The sequence below is a fragment of the Limulus polyphemus genome, unplaced genomic scaffold (assembly GCF_000517525.1).
Source record: "Limulus polyphemus unplaced genomic scaffold, Limulus_polyphemus-2.1.2 Scaffold2043, whole genome shotgun sequence".
In the NCBI taxonomy this organism is placed as follows: domain Eukaryota; kingdom Metazoa; phylum Arthropoda; class Merostomata; order Xiphosura; family Limulidae; genus Limulus; species Limulus polyphemus.
This window is the reverse complement of record NW_013667653.1, coordinates 209,122-220,353: the sequence shown is the minus strand read 5'-3', so window position 1 is coordinate 220,353 and position 11,232 is coordinate 209,122. Positions and strand designations below refer to the sequence as shown.

Sequence of the window (11,232 nt, the reverse complement as noted above, 5' to 3'; positions counted from 1 at the left end):
GGGAAGAAGGTGCAATATTCTCAGTAAAATGACATCTAAAATGATCCAGAGCAAAAAAAAAGTGAGTGAAGAAGGTGCAATATTCTCAGTAAAATGACAATTCCTTTCGCTATACACAAAATTTCAATTTTGGAGTTCTTTCATTGCCAATTTTCATATGTATAACCTAAAATACAGTTTCTTGTAAATATAACAAACCTAGACTCTGGTAGCTATAGTTTCTCAGCTGGTCACTGTAAGGTTTTTAATACGTAGAATGAGCTGATATATTTGTATTTTAGAAAAACGAGAGATTAAAACATCCGGGTACTAAACGTGGTGAAAAGCTAGATAACCTGAAACTTTCTTTTAAAATAAAAGTTTAAAAACGTGTGTATATATCTAAAACTTAAACCAGAATGTTTATAAGTATTTTCGTTTAAAGTTTTGGCATGTTTGATGAAACAGCCAGTTGTGAAATGTTGTATTAAAACTTTAAAACAGCATGGTGTGAGTCAAATATCCTCACACCGAAAACTTTAAAACAGCATGGTGTGCGTCAAATATCCTCACACCGAAATCTACATTGTTTAAATTAACACTAGGCTCTACCTGAAGGAATGAATATAGCCTCCGAGTTTCTGAACTCTTTATTCTATGTGTACATTCATACTTAGGTATTATTTATTCATTTATTTTTTCTTTTGTAATTTAGTTTTGAGTTTTACTGATTATGCCATTTTTTGTAACTTAGTTTTGAGTTTTGCTGATTACGTCATTTACTTTTTGTAACTTAGTTTTGAGTTTTACTAATTACGTCATTTACTTTCCTTCATTTATTTTTCTTTTGTAATTTAGTTTTGAGTTTTACTAATTACGTCATTTACTTTCCTTCATTTTTTTGTAACTTAGTTTTGAGTTTTGCTGATTACGTCATTCATTTTCCTTCATTTATTTTTTGTAACTTAGTTTTGAGTTTTGCTGGTTATCTCATTTACTTTCCTTCATTTATTTTTCTTTTGCAATTTAGTTTTGAGTTTTGCTGATTACGTCATTCATTTTCCTTCATTTATTTTTTGTAACTTAGTTTTGAGTTTTACTGATTACCTCATTTACTTTCCTTCATTTATTTTTTGTAACTTAGTTTTGAGTTTTACTGATTACCTCATTTACTTTCCTTCATTTATTTTTTGTAACTTAGTTTGACTTTTACTGATTACCTCATTTACTTTCCTTCATTTATTTCTTGTAACTTAGTTTTGACTATTACCTCATTTACTTTCCTTCATTTATTTTTCTGGTTTGATTTTCTTCAAGTTCGCAGTGATTACTTCAGCTATCAGTGAAACAGTCTTTTCTTAGTTTTTTATCTATTTTTGTCAAAACTTGACAGCTTTTCGTTTCAAGATCGTTATCATTTTACTTCTGTTTACTAGCACTAGTTAGTCCAGTTTTGCGCCTATTCAGCTGTTGTTGATTTTTTCCTAATTCAAAATATTTTTATGGCATATTTCTAATTATACGAAGACAAATCTTCTATCCACTTAAACCTTCATAAACGTTGAGAAAAGAACATTCTTTCATAAACCACACCGTATTTTGTAACGTATGTGAAAACAGAGTGATAGGATAAACCTTAAACTACTACCATTTCTAGAACCTTTTAAACTTTTCAAGTGTACATTGGAACTTATATAATTTCCAGATAATTAAGGCATACACGAACGTCATAAAAGTTAGAGATACTTAGAATAATTGAACATCCAAAGTAAATAATATTTTCTCCTTCTTTAAGAGGAACGTAGTCAAAAATCAGTGGGTTACTTGACTTGCAGCTTTGCAAGGATAATTAGAGCAAGAGCCTTTGTATTTATTTTTTCCCTTCTTTTTATGTTCAACCGTTAACAAAGACTTCTATATAAAGAGTGAAATCCGTTAAGTGGCATGCATGCTTTACAAATAATGATTGAATTTATGGATTCTGTCATTTAACAGTTTCATGAAGAAGCAAAGTAAACTATTACAGTAATTTCAAATTTTACACTCATGACTATTAGCAATATCTAATGTTTGAATGTTGTCAGTAAAAAGAGCGTTTAGCTTCAATTAACCGAAGTGAAGTGGAAAGTATATTGTGCCACATTGTTTCAACAGTAAATAAATCATAATTTAATAAGTAAATAAAAAATTTTATCACTGCTGAATCATAATAGGGATATGTTTTCAAGATACCTATACTTTTATTAATTGTTGGGAGCAAAACTGATAGAAAACGTTAAAAATAATAATAACCCGTATTTTCTAAGGTTGTTGTGAAGAGTAAAACCACGAGTTTTAACAGAGTTCTGTCCAGTTAACCTTTCATATTAACCTTATCAATGCCTTTAAAATAAAGTTTCAAATAGGTAAATTAAAAAAATATATTTTATTGTGATGACGTTTCGTTTCTGTAAAGGGTGACGTAATCACATCAAACAACTGTTAACCAATCATATCATTGTGATATAGATTCGTATGAAACAATCCCAGAATTAATAGAAGGTGACCAGAATTATTCAGTAAAACATATAAAAGTGGGCCTGGTAGAGAACTATACAAATTACTTTCGAGAAGCCCAGAAGAGATTATAAATTTCGTTAGAAAGTATTAAAACATTAGAATTACCCATTTCATGTTTTCATGTACACATGATCTGACAAAGTTCGTTATCATCAAAGAAGAAAACAAAAATAGTAAGATCTTAACATCTTAAATCTAACTGTTGAATAGAGCGGTAAAATATGATTTAGAATACACAGAAAATTAACACACAGTGGAACGTTCTTGAATTAGTTTCAGCTCAAGGAAAGAAATGCAAATTGGAATTTCGTAAAACGAGGTGTAGAATATAAAGTACAGCGGTAATAAGAATCTTTCACTCAAAAATGATCATCGTTAAAAAGTTGTATAGAATACAATAAAAGAGACTAAAGATACTTTAACAGTAAAATAAAGATACTTTAACAGTAAAACGTTTTCGGTCATGAAATAAGGGAAAAATAAGAAATAAAATGTAAACAAATAATTACATATATATTTTGCATATATATATTAACTGCATATATACTTTGCATATATATTAACTACATATATTTTGCATATATATATTAACTGCATATATATTAACCTACATATATATTTTGCATACATATTAACTCCATATATATTAACTACATATATATTTTGCATACATATTAACTGCATATATATTAACTACATATATATTTTGTATTTATGATTCAATACCATATTGAAAATACGTAAGGCTGATCCTCTGTGCTTGGAACTCAGGTCAATTTTCACTCTACCTACGTCATCATCATAAAACAGTTTTTAAGCTAATTATTTGAAATTATTAGTCTATTAATAAACTTGACGGTAGTTAATTCGATTAACCAATTTAAAAAGTGATTTTTTTTCTACAAACTAATTAAGCTCGTTATACGTCCTGAGTACATTAGTTTTGAGCTAAGTTTATTTACAGTTGAAAATGATGTCCATTGAACATGAGAAACAGTTGAAAACATGGTATATTGAGCATGAGAAACAGTTCAAAACATAGTATATTGAACATGAGAAACAGTTCAAAACATAGTATATTGAACATGAGAAACAGTTGAAAACATGGTATATTGAGCATGAGAAACATTTGAAAACATAGTATACTGAACATGAGAAACAATTGAAAACATAGTATACTGAACATGAGAAACAGTTGAAAACATACTATATTGAGCATGAGAAACAGTTCAAACATAGTATATTGAACATGAGAAACAGTTGAAAACATGGTATATTGAACATGACAAACAGTTGAAAACATAATATATTGAACATGACAAACAGTTGAAAACATGGTATATTGAACATGACAAACAGTTAAAAACATGGTATACTGAACATGAGAAATAGTTGAAAACATACTATATTGAGCATGACAAACAGTGGAAAACATACTATAGTGAACATGACAAACAGTTGAAAACATAGTATATTGAACATGACAAACAGTTGAAAACATAGTATATTGAACATGACAAACAGTTGAAAACATGGTATATTGAACATGACAAACAGTTGAAAACATGGTATATTGAACATGACAAACAGTTAAAAACATGGTATACTGAACATGAGAAACAGTAGAAACATACTATATTGAACATGAGAAACAGTTGAAACATACTATATTGAACATGAGAAACAGTTGAAACATACTATATTGAACATGACAAACAGTTGAAAACATGGTATATTGAACATGACAAACAGTTGAAAACATGGTATATTGAACATGACAAACAGTTGAAAACATGGTATATTGAGCATGAGAAACATTTGTGAGGAGTAACACGTTATAGAGTTATGCTTCCTTAAAGGAACACAAAATGTCTATGCAATAATTGTATGCATAAAGCACAAACATAAGAGGTGTGAATTAAAATTATTAACAGTGTTTGATGAGTAGTCAGAGCTTCGTTAAATAAACTAACCAATAATCATGTTAGGTTAAATACAAACCCATTATTTTTGACCATGCACAACAACAGCCGAGTATAGGTTAAAAGCATGGTTTTGTAAATAAGTTGTTAATTTGATGTGTTGCATGATCTTGCATGATATGTGTTTAACTGCGCTGCATGTTTTCCATCTATAGGTGGCGCTGTACGAACTCCAGCAAACGCTCAGCGTTTAGGTAAGCATTTGGACGATCTTTTTGTTATTTAAATACTTTTCATTTGTGTTCTTCTATTTTAATCTTCGTTAAATATTGTTTTGTTACGTAATAATAATAATAATATTAATTATAAAATGTTTTAAAATTACGTACGGTTCTGTATTGCATAATAATAATACACAACATACAGTATATTTCAGTCTAGAAATTTTTATATATAAAGAAATGTTGTAGTCCAGTTAGTAACTTGAGAAGATCATGTCTGGATAGAATTAGAGAGATTTATCATCTTACAGAAAAATATATATGACTAAAAGTTCGAATATTCAGTTAAACTAGGACTCACACAAACAAAAGTCAACTGAGCTCTTTATATCCTGTATAAGTTTGAAAATTACTTGAAAAGGCTGAGTTTAATATTCGATGTAATTATCATTTTGAAGTATTCGTAAAATTTATATACTAAAACTGTGGGTTCGCAATGCAAATATTAAAAATAAAGGGAAAAACATTGTAGTTTAAACACAATCCCAAAAGACAGTTATATTTGTATTTAAAGTATAAGAATAAACTCAGATCTCTTTTTATTTTATTTTTGGATGTCCAAAATTTAGTTAATATTTTTTATTTTCCGATTCTCTGATATCCTTTGTTTCGGTCCACGTGAAGTGTAAACTTTGTGAATTGAACATCGTTACAAACTTTACTTTTTTTTGTTGATCCTTCATTCTGATCTCATTTCCCTCAAGTTTTCTCAATGAAGTTTTTATTAACCATTGATTTTATTAATAAAATCTATGAGGAAAGTAACATTGATTTCTGTATCACATTTGGGAGACGAAGCTCTGTTCCCAGTGTTTGCTTCTTGACTTAACATTCGTTATGTAACTACAGTTTCTGTGTACCGTTAAGAAATAGTTTTCGTTTCCATGTTCTTCGTGACGTGTCCTCTCAATAGACTATGGTTTTTTTCCAAAACCAAAAGAAAAATAGAAGTCGATAAAAGCAACAGTATATTAAAGTGATTCTTGTTACTGAGCAGACTTTTACTAACAAGAGATTCACAAAAAAGAAATATCGTCAGTAACGACAAGTAGCGCATCGTCATTAATCTTTCTCGAACGTGTCCGTTTCGAGTACTAACTTGTCATAGAATAAGAAAAAGAAACGTATACATCCCATTTATTTCTCGTTTTCAACATTTCATTTCTGCTCGGAAACAATATGGACTCTTTGACTACAAAAATATTTTACATTGTTGTATTCACGTGCAATTATTCTTGTAATTAAGACCAAGAAAAATAGTGTACCTTTGTATATCAAGTGTGTGCGGAATATTCACATGCTATAGATAATTTAGATTTATTCAGTAATTTCAGAGATATCAAGAACCTATTAATATATAATGTTTTGAAACTATGTAACCTTTTCTCGGAATAAGTTAACGTAAAACTAAATTTTTTATATATTTTTAACCGCTTGAAGGCTTTAAAGCTAGTAAAATAATGTATTTTTGCGATAGCGTTGGCGTGGGAAATTTAAACATCTATATCTATGTCAACCTACCCTCAAATTGAAATTCTTTTAGGCAGAATTAGTGTAAATTATTCTACGAGACCTTGGGCGTGGTGAAATACATCAATCGAAAGAGTTTGTCCTTCTGAGTCCAAAACTGTAATTAGATCTCGAATCGGTCAAATGATGACGGAGATATGAGCTAAAAGTTTGTACTTGAAAAAAATTCAGAGCTATTTTATGAGCCGCTATGCCGCTAAATTTGGAATGGGACTGGAATTTTCAACCTTTTCGTTCGTGCACGTGGGCTAAATGGCGAGGTCAGAGTCCTCTTGGGTTATAGGTATATCATTTAGTCAACAGAACCCACCTTCGCAAGGGGAGGGGTGGGGGTTCGTCAACAGAACTGACTGCCACTTTTATAACGCGCATACAGCTGAAAATGCGAAACTCTTTCAGCGACGTCACGTCTCAGAACTTGGACCGTTCGATCGGTAGCCATGCCCGGCCCACAGCAAAATGTCGGCGATAGCAAGTAGATAAAATATATCTTATATACAACCTTATCAGCCACATAAACCGAAAAAATATTACTTATTTCTCTCTTCTTCATCCATATTTTCTGTAATGAACTAATCATCAATTTATTTTGTATCTCATAAACTGGAAAAACATATTAGGATAATCAAAATGTTTGTTAGATTTCTTCAAAAGTTAATTAAAGTAACAGTATAAGAATATTCTCTCCCTCAACAACGTTCTGATAACGAGATTTCTGACTTTCAGCTAAATGAGAAAGTACGTAAAAAGCTGGTGATATGCCACGCCAAAAGCTTTCCACCCTTGTCATTATTAACAATACCGTCGTAGAGAAAACCTAAAGACACGCCTAGAAGGGTCATGATTACAACAGCACGCCTACACTTTGTTAAGACTAAATTTAACGACCAAATTCATAATAAAAGGCTTAACTCAGTAATTTATGTCATTGAAACTGACAGCGTTACTTAACAATTAGCTCTATTCTTAAGATTAAAAATCGACTCGATATATTTGTACTCACTAGAGTGTGATAACAAGGTCTGATTGTCGTGGGATATTTCCGTACAGATAATTTCGCCTAATTTCTGATTGTACTTATGACACGACAAATACCTCTCAATGTAATTAGCGGTTGTGGTGCTATTCGAGTTCATAAAGACAAAAGTTTTATTTGGTTTTTAAGTACAGGTTGTGTACACCGTAGAGAATTCCTTCGAATGTGCTTCTGTGCTAACAATAATTATTCTGAAGAATAATGCTTGGAAGCAGACTTCACAAAAGATAGTTATAAAAATGTTACTTAAAATATTCTATCTAGAATACATATTAAAGTATATACATATATATTGTTGCGTCAGCGAAGTCACATGACTAGTGTCACGCCACATTTCTAGAACTATCCTGTACCTCGGCGAATGCTCTAGCATTTACTAGATATAGTGTGGTCTGGTATATAAAAGAGGGTGACAACGTGACGGGACAATAATGTGTGTGTAGACAGTGAGTAATTGATCTGCAGTCAGAGAGTATTATTGAGCACGTTCGTTGTTATAGCGTTTGTTTTAGCGCGATTGTTGAAATTAAGTGTATCGTAAAGTTATATTCGGAAAGAATAAACCAGTTTTATTAAGTAAGGACTTGAGTCGCTAAAGTTTCGTCGGAACGAAGTTACGGAAAATTATTTAACAAACGGAGACGTAACAGTAAGTTCAACAATGCGGGCTTCGGAGAGAAGTTTTAATTCTATCCCAAATTGATTAATTAGACAAATTTGTGACAATAAATATTTTTGCTTGAATTAAACAGGAGCATTTTATAACAGTGAATAAACTAAGTGATAATTCAGGTTTTGATACCGAAAAGGGAAAGTTGAAAAAGTCCTATAAATTACTATAACCATATAAACAAATCATTTTATGGAAAACAAATTATATATATATACACACACCAATCATATATACTATTAAAAGGCTGTATTTAAAGATAAAAAAAAATCATTTGTTTTACTATAAAGATTTATAAAACTATAATATCTCCCAGAAACACGTTTTGGAATAGTCGATATAATTTGTGGTGCTGGATACGTTTAAACTATTAGTTCTTCTAAAATAATATAGGGGTTTGAATAATATATTTTGTTGATGTACTTTATATACATGGAAGTTAACAGATATTTTGAATTGTGGAATTTATGTAATGTCTACAGATTAACGAATAAATAGCAGGTTAGCCATACATATAATTTTATAATTTTTTCTGCCAGGGAAACGGAAAGACCACCCAGTTTTATGATGGACATAACATACATTACAGAACGTATTATCGGTAAGTATAATGAAAGATGAGAAATTCTCTTCTTAAAACTACTGGTACTGGAAAAACAACATAAATTGAAGAACTGTTTCTGTCATTTCACAGCTTTAATAAGAGGAAAATATGAAACTCACTACACGCCTATCTAAACCAACGTATGTTTTAGCGATTGCTGTCAGAAATAGATGTTCGAAAGTTGATTCATTAAGACAGATTCCGGAAAGAAGGAAGATTGATTTTACCACACATGCCATTTTGTAGATACGGCTGTAATTTTCAACACCATTAAAATAAAATAATAACAAGAAAAACGTTAAAGATAATTTAGCCTGTGTCCTGTTTGTAAAGATGGATTTGTTGTTGTTGTTTTCAGAATTTTCGCGCGAAGTTACTTAAAATGGTTATCTGCGCATAGCCATTTTTCATTTTCAACCTGTAGACTAGAGTGAAGGCAACTGATCAAAAAAAGCGACTACAGCCAAATCTTGGGCTACGCTCATCTGTTCGAATAGCAGGAATTGACCATCACTCTTATAGCGCACCCACGCCCCCCAAATGAAGAACGCGTTTTCGCGGACCCTCGAATTCATTGTCGTGGTACACTGACTACTGGGACATACCGATTCGTGTGAAAGAAAGTGACAAAACAGATTGACGTGCGTATAATATCAACCGTGGTTCAAAAACTTAATTTGGCATTTTCAACCTGAACAGCACCTTATGCGACACATGGGCTAAACAGCTAGAAACAGAGATTCCGAGGTTCGGGCATACTAATGCCTAAATCGCTCATCAACACCTACCCTCTATATAATTCCTTTTAATTAATCGAAAAGCGGGACAGTCTAGCACAGCTATAACATCTTTACCTGTGGCATATCAATGATTGAAGTTCTGTTTCACAGCTCGGTACGATAACCAATGCACCATGTCCAACCTAATAATTTCAAGTTGTTTTTCCTTGTTTTCAATTAATATTTGTTATTAGCATTTATTAAATTATTATAGCAAAATGTCTAAAGGCTTATAAAGCTAAATACTGTTACCCGTGGTAGGCACAGCACAGATAGCCATTGTGTAGCTTTGTGCTTAACTACAAACAAACAATTTTTTTAGCGCAAAAACTACATAATGGGCTAACTGTGTCATGTCTATAGTAATGAATCGAACCCCGGATTTTAGCGATGTAAGTCCATAAAGTTATCGCTCCCCATTTGGGGTGGGAGGGCACAGAAGTAAATTTTAGCTCAAAGCTATATAATAGGCTATCTGGCTCAGTCCGCCGCGAGGAATCGAATTCCGGACTTTAGCGATGTAAATCTAACTTATCACTGGCCCACTGAGAGATCCGTAGTAGAATAATTGATTTGTAATAGTTTAATTTCGCATATAATATGCACGGGTCAGAAACTTAGCAACCATAATTTTTATTTCTTATATTTATTCGGCGCGTTTCATTTTAATGTGGATGTGCTTTAGCCATGAAGACGAGAACTTTATAAACTTAAGCTACAAATAATCAAAGCTGAATTTCTCAAGAGCATATATAGTCTTTACTTGTACGATTTATTGTTATACTTGAGTTCGTTCAAGCACATAGTTAGTTTTAATTTTCTTATGACTTCCCAACAGTCCTGACTTTTCCTGAGTCCGGAACAGATGCTACGTACAGGAGTAACTTAAAAGAAGTAACTCGTATGCTTCGAACAAAACATGGAAATAAGTATATGGTAAGTTAAGCTGTTTGTGTGTGTGTGTGTGTGTGTGTGTTTACTGTTTTAGAACAAAGCCACTTTGGGCTATCTGCTATGTCCACAGCGGAGAATCGAACCCCGGCTTTTAGCAGTGTAATTGCGTAAACTTTCCGCTGTTCTATCAGAGGACAGATAAGCTAAGAGCACTAGAACCAGAGATTGTGCTTTCAGTGTGATGTGTGTGTCTGTCCTTGTGTATTTAATATACTCAAGTAGATTTTAACAGTTTTGGAACAAAGTTAATGAAAAATAGCATTGTATTACATTTCTTAATATTGATAATCCTGAAAACGGACAGATATTTCTGGATGCAAATAAAAGTGGTCCAGCAAAACCAGTGATGGATAATAATGTATAGTTAAATGATGCAATAGTCAAGAAGAAGAATCGAAGCAAGAGGAATTGCTGTGTAGTTGGATACAGAACTTCACGTTCGAAGTACTGTGCAATCTCCCTTTCTAAATTCGCAAACAACATTTTACATGAAACCAGAAGTGGATAGATACAGTTCGCTGACCGTAAAAGTAGGCTTAGCACTAGGCGCCTTGACCACTTGACTGTCCGTGCCATTCTCGGTAAGGAACAAATATCGTCAAACATACTGTATAAAAGTACACAGCGTGGTCACAAGTAAATAGACGCCACCTTTTCAGAAAAAAAAAATGAAAATTTTCAGTCATATTCACATGAATTGATATATTTATAATTTTATTAATATCTAGTAGATCTTCCTTTCACTTCGTGGAGTTCGTTGATCCTTTGGGACATCGTGAGAATCATCTCGTCAATTTGAGATTGTGGGATTTTCGCCCACTCTTGCTTCAAAACTTAGAGTAGATCGCTCTTCGAAGTTGGTTTTTTTTTGTTGTTTGTTTGTTTCTTGACTTGCCGTTCGACTATGGCCCAGAGGTT

At 32.0% G+C, this 11,232-nt stretch overlaps 2 long non-coding RNA genes across 2 annotated transcripts in view; both read left to right on the top strand.

Moving 5' to 3' along the window:
• Positions 1–4,670: 4,670 nt before the first annotated feature.
• LOC106465762 overlaps positions 4,671–11,232 on the top strand; it is a 35,517-nt gene continuing 28,955 nt past the window's right edge. The window contains exon 1 of the long non-coding RNA XR_001291221.2: positions 4,671–4,714. This is a non-coding gene — a long non-coding RNA (uncharacterized LOC106465762). The remainder of the gene's footprint in view (positions 4,715–11,232) is intronic.
• On the top strand, positions 8,511–10,273 carry LOC111087352. Its single transcript, XR_002612051.1, has 2 exons — positions 8,511–8,578; positions 10,199–10,273. It is a non-coding gene; the product is annotated as an uncharacterized LOC111087352 (long non-coding RNA).